Raw genomic sequence first — 15,549 nt, forward strand, 5'->3', positions numbered from 1 at the left:
CCTCTCACTCCCCCTGGTTCTCTCATACTCAATACACTCAAGAACCAGTAAAACAGTGTTAAACAGATCACGAGAGGTGAAGGGAGGTACTGGGGCAGAGAAAATGTTTTAGATTAGAATTATGTCCCTGATACTATCACCATAGTTTTTCCTTACCCGTATGTCAAGAGCAGGGAACAAAATACAGCTGTGTTTCCAACATCATTGAAAAGCCAACTAAATCAATTATTATTTAAGCCTGAAAATTACCATGGAGATTTCCTACCACACTTTTAAAAACCATTTCCCGTGATGCATACCCTCTAGTGAATTCCCAATATAAATTTTTTAAAAAGATTTTATTTATTTGATAGAGAGGGACACAGTGAGAGAGGGAACAGAAGCAGGGGGAGTGGGAGAGGGAGAAGCAGGCTTCCTGCCAAGCAAGGAACCCAATATGGGGCTCGATCCCAGGACCCTGGGATCACGACTCAAGCCAAAGGCTGATCTTTAACAACTGAGCCACCCAGGTGCCCCAATATAAATTTTTTTAAAATTAGAACGGAGGTATATCAAGTTCTGTGTTACTGGAGAGAAAAATCTGTATCATAATCCAAACCCCCTTTTCCCTTGACCAGTATCTGTAAGCCAAGTAAACACATTTAATTATATTTAAAGTACTAATGCTATATGTAGCAATATGTATCAGCTTAGATTCCATATTTATACAGCTAAATGACTGCTAATTCTTAGATTTTTACGGCATAGAAGAAACGCTGCAAGTTAGATGCAATAATTTCTTTTAGTGTATTTTTTGAAAACTAATTCATCTAGGCTTTTTAATGACCAGAAAAAAATCAAATTTCCAGCTAATCCTCATGTTTGCATTGAAAGACACAGCAGTAACTTCAACTATGTGAAACACTTGGAAAACAAGTCATTCTAGGATCATAAAGAACTTAAAGATGAATGCTAATGTTAACCACTCCTGAGAATTGACAGGTCTTTAAAAACACAAAATCACAAATAGGCAGAGAGGCGGGGGTGGGGGGAGGGGAGCAGGCTCTCTGCCTGACAAGGGGGCTCGAACCCAGGACCCTGGGACCATGACCTGAGTGGAAAGCAGAGGCTTTAACCCACTGAGCCACCCAGGCGCTCCAATGTGTGTCTTTTTTTTTTTTTTTAAAGATTTTTCTTTATTTATTTGACAGACAGAAATCACAAGTAGGCAGAGAGGCAGGCAGAGAGAGAGAGAGAGAGAGGAGGAAGCAGGCTCCCTGCTGAGCAGAGAGCCTGATGCGGGGCTCGATCCCAGGATCCTGGGATCATGACCTGAGCCGAAGGCAGAGGCTTTAACCCACTGAGCCACCCAGGTGCCCCCAATGTGTGTCTTTTTTAACAATGTAAAAGCATGCAGGAATTATAAACCTTTTGCTGTGGGTGCTTATCAGAATTTCACCACAAAGTTGAAGATCTAGAGATAATTATATGTTTCCACTATACTACAAACAACTGTATTCAAAAAATGAAGATTTTCCAGCATATGAAAACAGTATTTTAAAATAAACACGAGTCCACATAGAATGAAAGTTTACCTTCCTCTCCATATTCCAATAGCTCTATGTAAAAAACTATTTGTTATTAACCTCTAAAGTACAATTTAAAAATTATAATCAAGTACTTATTACTTGCATTTCAATCAACAGATTTATATATAACAAAATTGGGTTAAATTGTATTAACTTCCTGCAAGAACAGGAAACCAAAGCATAATACACATACTGTGTTCCTTTAAATACATTAATTCAGGATAAATAGGGAAATGGTGTGGTATTCTGTCTACATACAAAAAAAATTTTTTTTAATTTTATAATCCAGAAAATTTCACATTTACAATTATGAACTAAAATTATGCTCACACAAAGCTGCATAAATAACATCTTCAATCTACCTAACAAGTTTCAAAAAATAATCAGTTTGTGTTTTTACCTGTTTTTCACATAATGAATAAAAAGGTCAGAAATAACATGAGTGAATTTTATTGGTAATGCCATATTAAATGAGATGGACCAAATGAGTCAAATTGATTTGGATTTATGTGGGAGGAAAAAATTTTTCCAAAAATAGCACGGTGATTCTGAGTCTACCAAGCAGGGACTAAGGATGGGGTATGAACAGAATGGGGAAGTGAGGAAGAGACAGAAAACAATGGAAGACCCAGAGAGCTAGGCCCACAGTAACTGGAGGCATTTTGAATCAAATAAAGAGATACACTAATAAATTACGGCAGCCTTATTTTAGTTAGACATGCTGAATTTGAAGAGTCATGAGACAACTGAAGAGTTCTATCAGACTATTAAAAAATTCATGATTGGAACTTAGAAGAGGGGCCAGGGATAAAGAGCAAGTGGGTGAAGCTATGAAACAGAATGAAAAGAGAAACTTACAGAGAGAAAGCATGAAGAGTTGAACATTTTTCTGAGGATATAGAAAATACAAGAATAAGGAGGTGCCTGGGTGGTTCATTTGGTTAATCACCTGCCTTCTGCTCAGATCATGATCTCAGGGTCCTGGGATAGAGTCCCGCATCAAGCTCCCTGCTCAGCGGGGAGCCTGCTCATGCTCTCTCCCACATTAGTCTCTCTTATCTCTGTGTCTTAAATACATTTAAAAAAAAAATCTTTACAAAAAGAAAAGGAACTCTGGTCTCCACAGCCATTATTTCTTTGCAGAGAGTAAAGAAAAAGTTTTTGCAGTATGAGTAATCTCTTCTCTCCTCTGTATATTCAAATTTCCACCTCAACTGCATCATTCTTTCTCCTTTAACCATGGTTAAATTTTCACTGCACAATGACTCCCCCACACAAAAACACCATTACCATCAACAAATGCCCCACCAAATTTGCTCAACTGTTCTAGGACGTTAATGACTGCAAACCTGGTTTCACCCCACCACAACACCAAAATAGTTTTAAGACATCCCAAGACTTCTCTGCTGCCAAATTTAATGTACATCTTTCAGTCTCTGTCCCGCTGGACTTATGAAATGGCATATGATACTGTTCACTACTCTCTGTTTCTTGAATCATCTTGAAATGCCATACTTTCTCAGAGCCTCTTCTACCTAGCAGTTAAACAGGAACACTTGGTCCCAGAGCCATCTCCTTTGCTCATCCTGTATTTTCTTTCTACAATCAATCTTATCATCTGTAACTTATAGCCTTAAATACTATCTATATGTTAAGTAATAAGCGATGGCGCCTGTTCATTTAGATCAGAACCACCCTCTTGAGTGTGAGTCCTGAGTGTGAATTCTAATGTTGCCACTTGGATATTTTTTTTTCTTATTCTAATTCTTACCAAATGAGAAAAAGAAATTGTCAATGTGTTATACACAGCAACTTTTCTCTAAATGAAAAGAATGAAATGATTTTTCTTTCTTGGATCAGTTGTGGTGAACACTTAACTATCAAAAAAAGAATATGATGAGAAAAACAATAATAATTAAAATCCTTTATAACATAAAAGTATGTTAGATTCCTCAATGGAGGTCTTAAAAACTGTTATGAAGTTTGTTCAGTTTCCATATTCAACAACTAAACTTGTCTTTAAATTCTCCCATTTAACTTATCTTTTACATATCAAATGTAATATTTCAATTCTGACCAAAGAGAAGACACCACCTGTAATACATTGACTGAGTTTCCTCATTTTTCAGTAAAAAAGAAAGAAAAAGAAAAATCTCATGAAATCAAGCTCTTGTTTCTTCCCCAGCAGAAGAATTCTCTTCAGATTTTTAGAGACAACATATGATGAAACCAGATTTTTCAGAACACTGGACAAAAATCAAGCTTTAGGAAAAAAATACTTAACCAAATTTTTTTTTTAAACTGCCACTGAAAACTTTAATACTGCTTTAAACTAGCTCTGTAAGCTGGAATGCAAAGTTGTCATCTGCGTACAGCCTTCTCAGTCCCCAAATATGCACATCAACGCGCTTCTCGATGTTAAATGCTTTAGTTCACATTTCATTAAAATGTCAGTGATTTCTCTTTCTTTGGACATCCCAGTCACTAAATCCAAAGAGTTTTCATTTCTGGAACAAAAGGTAGCAAGGAGATCTTTACAACTATACAGACAAGGATGTTAATAGTCACAGAAGAGGACTGTGCAGTGAGTTCTGAACATTTTTTTTTGCATAGTAAGTTGAAAAAGTGTTTATTGTTGGGCAGAGAAACATCAAGACTGTAGTACAATCTCTGAATACAGTTAAGTACTAATAAAACACATTTCTAGCAGTGTTTTTTTTTTAAACTATCTATTCATTTCAATAGGAATTTAATTTTTATAGTTAAACTGGTAAACACCTGGTAAAAGTGTCTTTGCTCAACAATTTCAGGTCACAATGGGCAAAAGATAATGTTTGCTATTTTATTTTGTTTTATTCATATTTTATTTTAAATATTTTATTTATTTATGTGACAGAGAGAGAGAGAGATCACAAGTAGGCAGAGAAGCAGGCAGAGAGAGGAGGAAGCAGGCTTTCCGCCAAGCAGAAAGCCTGTGGGGCTCGATCCCAGGACCCTAAGATCATGACCTGAGCCAGAGGCAGAGGCTTAACCCACTGAGTCACCCAGGTGCCCCTGTTTTATTCATATTTTAAAGAACTAAGCAAAGCTGCAACAAATGTCTCTTTAGGCCTAAGGCTGCCACAATACTATTTCCAGTTAGACTTAAGGATGCTCAAATATGAACATGCTACAAAAAAGAAGTGTTCCAATCCCTTAATTGTATTTAATATATTAAAAAGTCCAAAGTACCATATAACATTCTTCTGTTATTTGAAGACTCTACATTTACAAAAAGCCACTTCTGGGTATAAATCATAATCACATCCTTCTACTCATTCATACAACATATATTCATTCATCGGTTTTATCAATCACCCTAATAGGTACCTTCCAGCCCTCCTAGACTTGTTATTTTTATACGAAAGGCTAGAGATGAAAGGCAAGTCGTCTACCTTAAATGTGGTGCATTTTCCACTATATCAAAGTAGTCGCTAGTAAATTAAATGCTTAACTCGTTCAAAAAAAGGTAGGGTCCTTTTTCAATAATACCTTATCTCAAGTCACTGCCTTTCTGTGACAGTAACTCTCCCAAACTATAAAATGGAGATAATAGTCCCTGCTCACCAGTACCATCCTCTTGCAGTCTTGGGGCTCTCTAAATAATGGTCAGTTTCTGGTAATGCAGCCTCAAGAAGCAGTTGACATTTCTCCCTTGATGCTATAAAGCCAGCTGATGCAACTAGACTTGTAATCTAGAAATCTAAATTTAAATGCGAGTGCCACGTTAGAAATGTGACATTATGGAGTGCCTGGGTGGCTCAGTGGGTTAAGCCTCTGCCTCCAGCTCAGGTCATGATCTCAGGGTCCTGGATGGAGCCCCGCATCAGGCTCTATGCTTGGCGGGGAGCCTGCTTCTCCCCCTCTCTCTCTCTGCCTGCCTTTCTGCCTACTTGTGATCTCTCTCTGTCAAATAAATAAAATCTTAAAAAAAAAATGTGACATTATGACTCACCTATTTCAAAAAAATTAGAAAACTTAATCTTAGGTGTTCTGCTTTTTCAATGCATGACCACTTTTCAACAAGAACAAGATTACACACTCAGTTGACCCTAGCAGAGCCAGGACAGCAGTTTCCCTAGGACTCCACAAGTTCTCCAGGCAATGATGTTCCCGTGGCACCTGCTGAGAAGCTCTAACCTATCCCAGCACCCGAAGACTAAAGCCCGTGCCAGTGAGCATCACTTAACTGCTCTTGCAACTAGAGATCCTCTTCCTTTTGTCTGCCTACTGCCTCCCTGAAATATATACTGCATTAAATCTTGATCATGTTGTATGGACCCATTGTGAGTCTATGTTTCTGTGTGAAGGTCTGTTTATTTACAGGAACAAAATTTGCTTTTGGCATCACCTTTGCAACTAGAAAGTGGTTGTGACACTAATACGTTAATTTACACAGTTAATGTGAAGATCACATAAGGTATTCTTTTACAAAAAACAAACAAACAAAAAACCCAAGACTGATTATTCACTGAAGATAAGGTTGCAAAAAAAAACTAGATTATGACATAGTTTTAAGTTTTTCAGTAAGACAAGTCTATATGTATTAACTAATCATTTTCTTGCTGCCACAAAATAGGAGTCAAAAATTCATTTACCCTGCCAAATGCTACCTTGCTTTCTAGCATTTTAACCTATGAAATAAAAATTTGGATCTCAATCACAACTGACATTCTTATGCAGTAAATCAACCTTACCAAATAATCCAAAGTGACAGGAAAAGACTAACATGAACAGGAAAAGAATGTGGAGGCAAGGGTGGGGTGTTGATACACAGCTATAAAGTTTTAATGCATTTAACAATTACTTATTCAGAAGAAGGTGCTAGGTTCAGTGTAGTAGCTACAGTAAAGAATACAGAAATTTAAAAATATGCAAAAACATTTACCCTTATTTTATTGTGCAATTCCCAGTTTTGCTGGCAGATGACACCATTTAAATGTTAAAAAATTCTGCTAATTACAACCATTAAAATGTCACAACTCCAACATTAAGGGAGATCTCACATAAATAAGACTAAAACAGTAATTCCTTCCAAAAATTTTAAATTCTATCCTGTATTAATGCTTGCACTGAAAGAAAAACAAGATAGAAAAACTTCCTTAGCAGTGTCCTAAGCTGCCTTAGTACACTTAGTTCCCTCTATTTCCCTATGTTTCTGAGCAATCCCCTTACTATTTCCTCTAAGCACATGACATTTGGAAAATATAACAGATATAATGGTTTCTTCCCAATTACTTTCAAAGAGTTCAGTTCTGGATGAGAAATGGTTTGTGGGTTAAGAAATAGTCTGATTTTTTCTTTCATATTGGGGCTGAGGGGAACCCTGGCACTGAATCTGACCCAATCAAACCAAGTCTACAATCATATACACCAGAATTTTCCTACTAACCGAGCCAGATACAATGAAACAGTTTTTCCTGCTTTCAATAAATAGAAGTTTCTTATAAAATGTAAGTTGTATAAAATCTAGGTCTGTTTACTCATTACCTTTGGGATAAACTAAGAATTCTTAATATATGAGACCATCATAGTCTAACTGACTTATTTATTTATTAGATTTTTATTTGTTTACTTGAGAGAGAGAGAGAGAGAAGGAGATGGCATGCATTCACAAGCAGAGGGGGCTGGAGAGGGAGGAGCAGGTTCCCTGCTGAGCAGGGGAGCCTGATCTGGCTAGATCCCAGGACTCTGGGATCATGGCCTGAACTAAAGGCAGATGCTTAACAAACTGAGCCACGCTGTGTCCCCTATCTGGCTTACTTTAGTAACAGCCACCATTTACCAAAAACCTACAGTTTTTGGTGTGTCAGATATTTCCCTAAATGTTTACAGGTCTTATTTCCCTAATTTGGCACATCTTTGAGAGGAAACAGTCTTTTGAGAAGTTAACACATCCCAAACCATAACCTATTAATGTGTTGACGCAGAGACTCTTCTAAATGGTCTAAGTCCACATATTACAGTGAACCAGTTAAAGTATTTTGGGCAAGGGGACAAAGACAAATCACCCAACTCTGGAAAGTGATCTGCTCAAACTTCACAATTCCCCAGCCATTCTCACTGTTCAACCCTGTTTCATCTTTCCCTCCTTCCTCTGCTTCCAAATCTAAAGATGCTTTTGACATCGTCCTCCTAACAAAGACAGAAACTCTGCACTGGATGGTACCACAGGCGATTATTTCTAAATCTGTTTGTACTTTGTAGAAATTCCCCCAGGATCTACAATATCTACAAAACTTTTTGCCCTACAAGATTCTTACAGACGGCTGCACGGGACCACCTATGGAGGAGAAAGAATGGCCAGCATCTAGACATAATCTATCTGGGAAGGCATATCAAATGTTTAAATATGAAATTCTGTACCAGATGGAGCTGTGTGTGTTACTTAACTTTGGAAGTGTATTTGGAGGCTGTTGTGATATGAAAGGTAGGTAAAATAGGCCTGTCATTCAGTTTCTACATTGTCCAGGACTTCCTTTTTCCACTTAAAAACCGCATTGCCTGTTCCAGCTAGCAACTCCATTCAACCCAATGTTCCAGGTCATACAAGTTTCTTTCATCCGGGATATCTTTACCATTGTAACCTCTTGACCCCTGGACCCACCTACACATCCATGTTTTGTTACAACTCACAGTAAGATTTGACACAATTAAAGAAAAGGGAAATATTAGTCAGTTTTAGAAGTTACTGTGTTTTTCCAGTCACAGACTATTTTCCTATTTCTATTAATTTTGCTTGAAAATTTTGTACCTGCCTTATTCACCCTCAAACTTCTGTCCGAAGTGAGAAAATTATCGACAAGGTTCTAACTAAAACATTTACTCTGATATAATACTGCTTCACTGCTGAAATACTGGTTTAACTGTACTTTCTCCTGGGGAACATTCTGCTTGTTGCTCCCCCAGCTTGTAACACACTTTGAAGATGAATTTGTCCCTCACATCCTCTAGGTCTGAGATTAATTGGAGCCTCCTCTTTTCTAGGCTGCCCAACATACAGTTTATTCTCATCAGTGCCCCTTGTACTGTCTTCATAGCACAGATAATACTCTGTGATTGTCCTTTTTATTTACTCAGCTCCTGTCATCTATGCATCCACCTCCCCTCCTTCAGAATGTATTAAAATGGAGCATCCATCCACAAGGGCACAGACCCTTCCTGTGATTTTACTCACAGACAAAGCAGATGAACATGGAGTCTTTACAGGCCATCTCTACTTTCCAAATAATGTCCTGAAATGGTAAAAGTAAAATTCAAAGTGTCTCTGAGTCAGTTTTAGGTTATAATTCCAGTTCTACTATTCAGTATCTATGTAAACTCTGGCAAGTTATTTAACCCCTCAGGCTGTCAGTATCCACCTTAGCTGTAAAATGGAGATAATAATGCCAATTCCCTACTGTTTGAGAAGATGAAGTGAAAAAAACATGATGACTAAAAGAACACAAAAACTCATACACTGCTGGTGGTACCCTAAATTGGTAAGCAATTTTGGAAAAGAAAACTGGGCATTATCTTTTCAAATTCAAAACATGCATGATGTTCAACCCAGCAATTCCACAGTGAGGTATAGCCCTATAGATATAAAATACTTATATGAGGGACGCCTGTATAAAAATGCTCATATCAGCACTATTTAATTGCCAAATTTATATTCAGCAAATTATGTAGTAATTGCCAAAACAAGTAATAATCCAAACATCTATAACTGCAGAATAAATAAATTGTAGGATTTCATACAGTGGAAGATGGGTAACATTAAAAATGAATGAAATATAAATACAACCATAGCAGTGAACTAAAGATAACAGATAAAAATATACTGCATGATTCTATTTATATGAAGTTATAAAGCGGGCACAGCTAGACTAAGAGTCTTCAGGAATACATAAGGATGATAAAAGGCATTTAAAAAAAAATCAAAACCATAGGGCGCCTGGGTGGCTCAGTGGGTTAAGCCGTTGCCTTCGGCTCAGGTCATGATCTCAGGGTCCTGGGATCGAGTCCCACATCGGGCTCTCTGCTCAGCAGGGAGCCTGCTTCCTTCTCTCTCTCTCTCTCTCTGCCTGCCTCTCAGTGTACTTGTAATTTCTCTCTGTCAAATAAATAAGTAAAATCTTTAAAAAAAAAAAAAATCAAAACCAAATCCCAAGGAAATAATCACCATTAAGTCAGGACCTACTTTCCGTGGGGAAAGAGGACTTGAAAGGGGTGCACGAAGGGCATCTGGGGTACCAGTGATGTTCTATCTGTTTATCTGGGTGATGACTGCATAAGTGTTCACTTGATTAAGTTATACATTTATGCTTTGTGTTTTTCTGTTATAACCCACAATTTTAAAAAAATGACTTAAAAGGTTCAACAAGAACATGTTTTAAGTGCTTGGTGCATTGCCTGACATTAACAAGTAATTACTCAATACGTTTTAGCTATTACTGTAAACAACTAATAAGCAATCTATTACTGCAACTGTCCTGTTGTGCACTTAAATAACCAGATGTTGAACAAATATAAAAGTAAATACCACAAAACAGCATTAATCTAGACTCTACTACACAGCTTCTTATAAATGGTTAATAGCAGGGCTTAAAATTACCCCTGGAAGAAAAAAATAAAAAAACAATGACTGTCACATACAAACAGGATCACCATTCTGCCTGGTGGTAAATAAGACACAGTGCAAATATCACGGCTTTTATTGTTAAGGATCAAACTGCTAAAAAGTTTTGCAATTTACCTGGTACTGAAAAATGGGCTTACTAAGTTAGATAACTTCCTCTCTTCATTATTTCCCTTAGTGACAAATGATAAGCACTTTATTTCAACTAGGGTTAATGTCAGGAAGCACCGTCTGAGAAGACAAGCAAACTTCTGGGCCCAGCTTTATTTACGCCAATCAAATCATCATTAATGACAGGCAGAAGAGTAAAAATTTTATTTCATGACACTATTAATAAATATGAATTATTCTTTGTTATAAGCAGCTTATTATTGATTTAAATAAACCCAAAATTAAATCTAAAAAACATTAAAATTCACAAAAAAATGCAATTTAAATCCTAAAAACAAACTTTTGAACTAAGGTATTAATAAAGACACTTTAAAGATGAAAATCTCTCATATAATTTAAAAGCCATCTGTTTACTAAGATAAGATAAAGTATTAAATTAACATCCTAAAACATAGCCAAAACCAGTAACTAAAAATGGATGTATACATATGCACATTTAGATGCCAAAGTGGCTGGGTTTATTCTAATAATTTTTTCATCAAGTACTAGCCAATTAGCCAACTAGCCAATTATATCATCCCAAAGCTACCAACATTTCCTATCCGTGCTGTCGGTGATTGGTGTATTCAGTGTAATGCTCCCCATACAGACTACTCTCTCAAAACAAAGTATTGTTTTACAGGAATCCAATCTGCTCTGGTTAACAATGGTCTATTAATATCCAGTGGCATTAATGCAAAGCTCAAAACTCAAGTGCCACAGATAAAAGTGGATGGTGTGACCATGTGACTTTACAATGAACCAAGTCAGAACTGCTGATTACAGTCAAAGAATTCAGTACTCTACCTAGCCCATCATGTTCTTTACTAGCCATTCAAGACTGAGTTACAACACTGTGCATTAAAAACAGCATAATGCATGCATGATTTCAAATCCCATAAAACTTGCTAACTTCAACAAATAATTTGAACCTAACTCAAATTATCAGAACACTTACCACTCCCACTATCAATTAATAATATGACTCTGTGATCTACATTTCAAATTGTTTTACTTTTAAAACAAGAAGGACCAAAAGTTATCAAGGATAAAAATACATGACCAGTGGCATCATAAGTGGGGAAAATATTAGAAAAGCAATATAGAGAACCATGTGACAACAAAAACTACAGCTAGGGCATGGCATGCACTTGGTATTTCATGTACTTCTCACTATGAATTACTGTCTTTCTCATTTTCTATAGTAGGAAACCAAGGACCAAATGGGAAAGACCAAGATTTAAATCCCTGACTGACAGCTCAACTACACAGGCAGGGTAAAGAACCTGGGGCAGATGGAAAAAAAAAAACAAATATCAGAAAGGAAATGCTCCTGATAGATGCAGCTACGATGGATGAGATCCCTCAGTATGATGCCTTTTTTACTGGAGATGATTCCCTCAAATGTGTGTAACTCAAATGGATGGAAGCCTAAGTAACTAGAAACATCGGAGAAGACAGTCCAAAGCCAAGACAGGAATTGAGATTTAAGTGGCAATCTCCAGAGGAAAAAATGGAATGATGTCAAGGGTAAGCCCCAAATCTTGGCTAACCATAAAATTACACAGGTATAAGGAAGACCTCCCCACCCCAAGGAGGCAGGCTAATAAAAGCAGCAGCTGAAAACCAGAAAACAGAACGGTTATATCAGCTAACACAGAGCTGGAAAACAGGAACCAGTTTGCAGGCAGTCAAATACCTGATGGAACAATAATCCTTAAAAGAAAATAAACTACCACCACCACCACCGGAAGGCACTATAATGTATTACCTCCATGTTCAATTTTTCACTTCTAAGTATTAATAAATAGGGAACTATAGCTCGTAATTAGGAAAAAAAACAACCATTAGAGATTAATGACAAGTAGGTCCAGATGTTGGATTTAGTTGATAAAGACTTCAAAACAGGGGCAACGGGGTCACTCAGTTGGTTGAACGTCTAACTCTTGATTTCAGCTCAGGTCATGATCTCAGAGTTTTGGGTATCAGGTTCCCCACTCTCTGGGGAGACTGCCTGAGATTCTCCCTCTCTCTCTGCCCCCCTCCCACTCACTGTCACTTGTGCTCTCTTTCTCTCAAATAAATAAATCTTAAGAAAAAAAAAAAAAAAGACCTCAAAACAGCTATAATAATATGTTAAAAAAACTAAAGGTGAATATGATTATCAATTAATGAAAAGCGTATCTCTACAGAGAAACAGAAGCTATATTTTAAAAATTACAAATTCTAGACCTGCAAATCGCAAAACCTGCAATGAAAAGTTCATTAGATGGACTCAATAGCAGAAGGTAAATGGCAGGAGGAAGCGGTGAAAAGTATTAACTTACAGACAGAAGAAATTTAACAAATTGAAAAACAGAAACACACACACACAAACAGCCCTATATACAAATGCTGAAAGCTACAAGTAAAGAGAAAAATGACATGGTTAATGTCCTTCTTATCAGAAACAATGGCGGTGAGAAGACAGTAGAGGTGCATACTCAAAGGGTTGAAAGAAAACCCTGTCAACCAAGAAGACCGCATCTAGCAAAATTATCTTTCAAAAGTAAAGTGAAATAAAGACATTTTCCCATTAACAAAAATAATTTTTTACCAGTTGACCTCCTTTACACGAAGTACTGAAAGAAGGAAAGGACTACCAGCACCATGATCTACAAGAAGAAATAAAAATGAATGGAAATAAATGAGTATAAAATACCATACATCTATTTTTATTTTCTTCTCTCTTTAAAAGCCATATGGTTGTTGAAAGAAAAATGTACAACACTGTACTGGGGTTTCTAATTTATGACAACCAGAGCACTAAGAAAAGGACTGTTTTAAAGTTCCTATATTTTAGCTGAAGAAATTCAGTATTATCTCTAAGTAGAGTAACCACTGAAATAATAATAATAATAATACAAAGAAACATATCTCTAGAAAGTCAAGAGAAGAATTAAAATGGAATACTAAAAAATATCTGATTAGCACAAAAATTGTCAGGAAAAGAGGATTAGGGAATCACAAAACAAATAAGGAAACAGTGAACAAGTATCAAAAACACCAAAGCCTATTACAACCAAATTGCAATAGAAGTAAATGGAGACTAAATAAGTCAGCAGAAAATGCAAGTTATGGTTATATATATAACCATATATGGTTATATACATGTATGGGAGTATTACCCACTCACTCACTTAAAAGAGCAGATTACTGTGGGTGACAGAAAACTTTTATTACTTACTTAATAATGATTAGTTATTTAATGCTAGGTCAAATAAAAAAAAACAGTAGTTTTAAAATACACACAAAAACACAAAAATTTTGTAAACTTTCCCTATCTTCCAAAGCTTCTATATTTTCTTTTCATAATGAAATAATAACAAACATTTTAAATAAAGTACAAAATGAAGTGTCTGGAGTACATTTTTAAAGTGTTAGTTTTAAAAAGGATTACTCCTCAGCCTCTTAAAATTCGGTACTCTAGGATGCCTTGAGACTGAAATTTCCTCAAATTGTGTAGTTCGCTGACTCTCTTTTGTATTAAGATTTAAAACACTGTTTAAAAAAAATTAAAAAAAAATAAAATAAAACACTGTTGTAAATGTGTGCCTGCACTATGCTGGATGGAGATGCTACAATAACCAAAACTCAAGTGGTGTTCTTTGCATCCATTCTAAAGGGCTACTCTAGAGTGCTATTTACTGAGAACTTTGTTTCTGCTTTTCATGATTTTCTTATCTTTCGTCTCTATGACACGCTGGCTGTCTCTGGCTCCACCTCTGCCATGCTCATTTTCCCTTCTAATTTATTTTGTGCCATACTTGTTATAAATGTACATAAAGTATAACTATATAGTCCACAAGCATAGGTGGGGTGAAACTCTCTGATGTGAAAGCCTTTATGTTAGTGCTGTTGCTTTGTTTAATTAAGAGATCAGCTTTTTTTTTTAGGTGAGCAAATCTTCCAAATAATTGGGACTGAAAGAAGTGAGGCAGTTTAGTAATTTCTCCAAACCCACAAATTTACAAATTTGCCTATTATTATTTCTAGAAATTTACAGATAAGTCAGTGCTGCAAGTAATTTATCATAAAGTTCACTTCTAAAACAATAGAGCTTGGGTGTTTATGTCTGCAACCATTAGGTTCTACAAAAGAGAGATAGGAGGCACAAGGAAGGGTAGGTCAGTCACTTCAGCATTTGACAAGTGATTTCAGCTCAGATCATGATCTCAGGGTCATGGGTTCCAGCACCACGCTAGGCTCCCCACTCAGTGTGGAGTCTGCTTGTCTCTCTCCCTCTGCTCTTCCTCTCACTCAGGTTCTCTCTCTCTCTCTCCATCTCAAATAAAGTCTTTTAAAAAGAAAAAAGAAAAGAGGGGGCAGTACCTCTCTCTGGAATAAGTCTAACTATTCTACATGAACTCTTCAGGATTCAGATTTATCCTTTAGTACTTTTAATGTCTGATTTCCCTACAGGATTTTAATAGGCCACTGAATAAACATACACGTTTGTCCTAATACCTTGCATGTGAGCTATCCATTAACATACCCAGGTTTAAAAACAGCCATCTGTCACTTACAGGCTATGAGACTTGGGCAAATTGTTATAAGCCTGAATTTATCTATAATTTACCTGGTTTGGAAGTCTATCATACCCAGACTATGGGAAGCTCCTGAAACATGGCAGATCTTCAATAATTGGTAACTTAATGTAATGCAGTACAGAGTTACTGAAAGGTTAAAGTCAGATCTTTGAGAGTTACCACTTATCCATATAAGGGTATTCCAAAGTTGAGTATCACCACATCAAAAAAATAACAAATGTAGGGGCGCCTGGGTGGCTCAATGGTTTAAGCCTCTGCCTTGGGCTCGGGTCATGATCTCAGGGTCCTGGGATGGAGCCCCACATTCAGCTCTCTGCTCTCGGCGGGGAGCCTGCTTCCCCCTCTCTCTCTGCGGGCCTCTCTGCCTACTTGTGATCTCACTCTGTCAAATAAATAAATAAAATCTTTAAAAAAAATAATAAATGTACTACTGTTATAGACATAACCAAAGTGTAAGACTCTCAACATGCTTTGGGACACTGGTTCTCAAACCTATCTCTCTGTGAATCACCAGGAAAGCTTATTAAAAACTATATATATATTCTGTGGTAAAGAGGTAGTTTTTGTCCAGGTGATTCTTTTA

The 15,549-nt window shown here is 36.7% G+C and overlaps 1 protein-coding gene across 2 annotated transcripts in view; it reads right to left on the reverse strand.

The window, feature by feature from the left end:
* SLC12A2 (solute carrier family 12 member 2) overlaps window positions 1-15,549 on the reverse strand; it is a 104,294-nt gene that overhangs the window by 78,279 nt on the left and 10,466 nt on the right. The gene's annotated exons all lie outside the window — the stretch shown is intronic.

The sequence above is a fragment of the Mustela putorius genome, unplaced genomic scaffold, assembly GCF_011764305.1.
Source record: "Mustela putorius furo isolate JIRA1106 unplaced genomic scaffold, ASM1176430v1.1 tig00000145_pilon_pilon_pilon, whole genome shotgun sequence".
Taxonomy (NCBI): domain Eukaryota; kingdom Metazoa; phylum Chordata; class Mammalia; order Carnivora; family Mustelidae; genus Mustela; species Mustela putorius.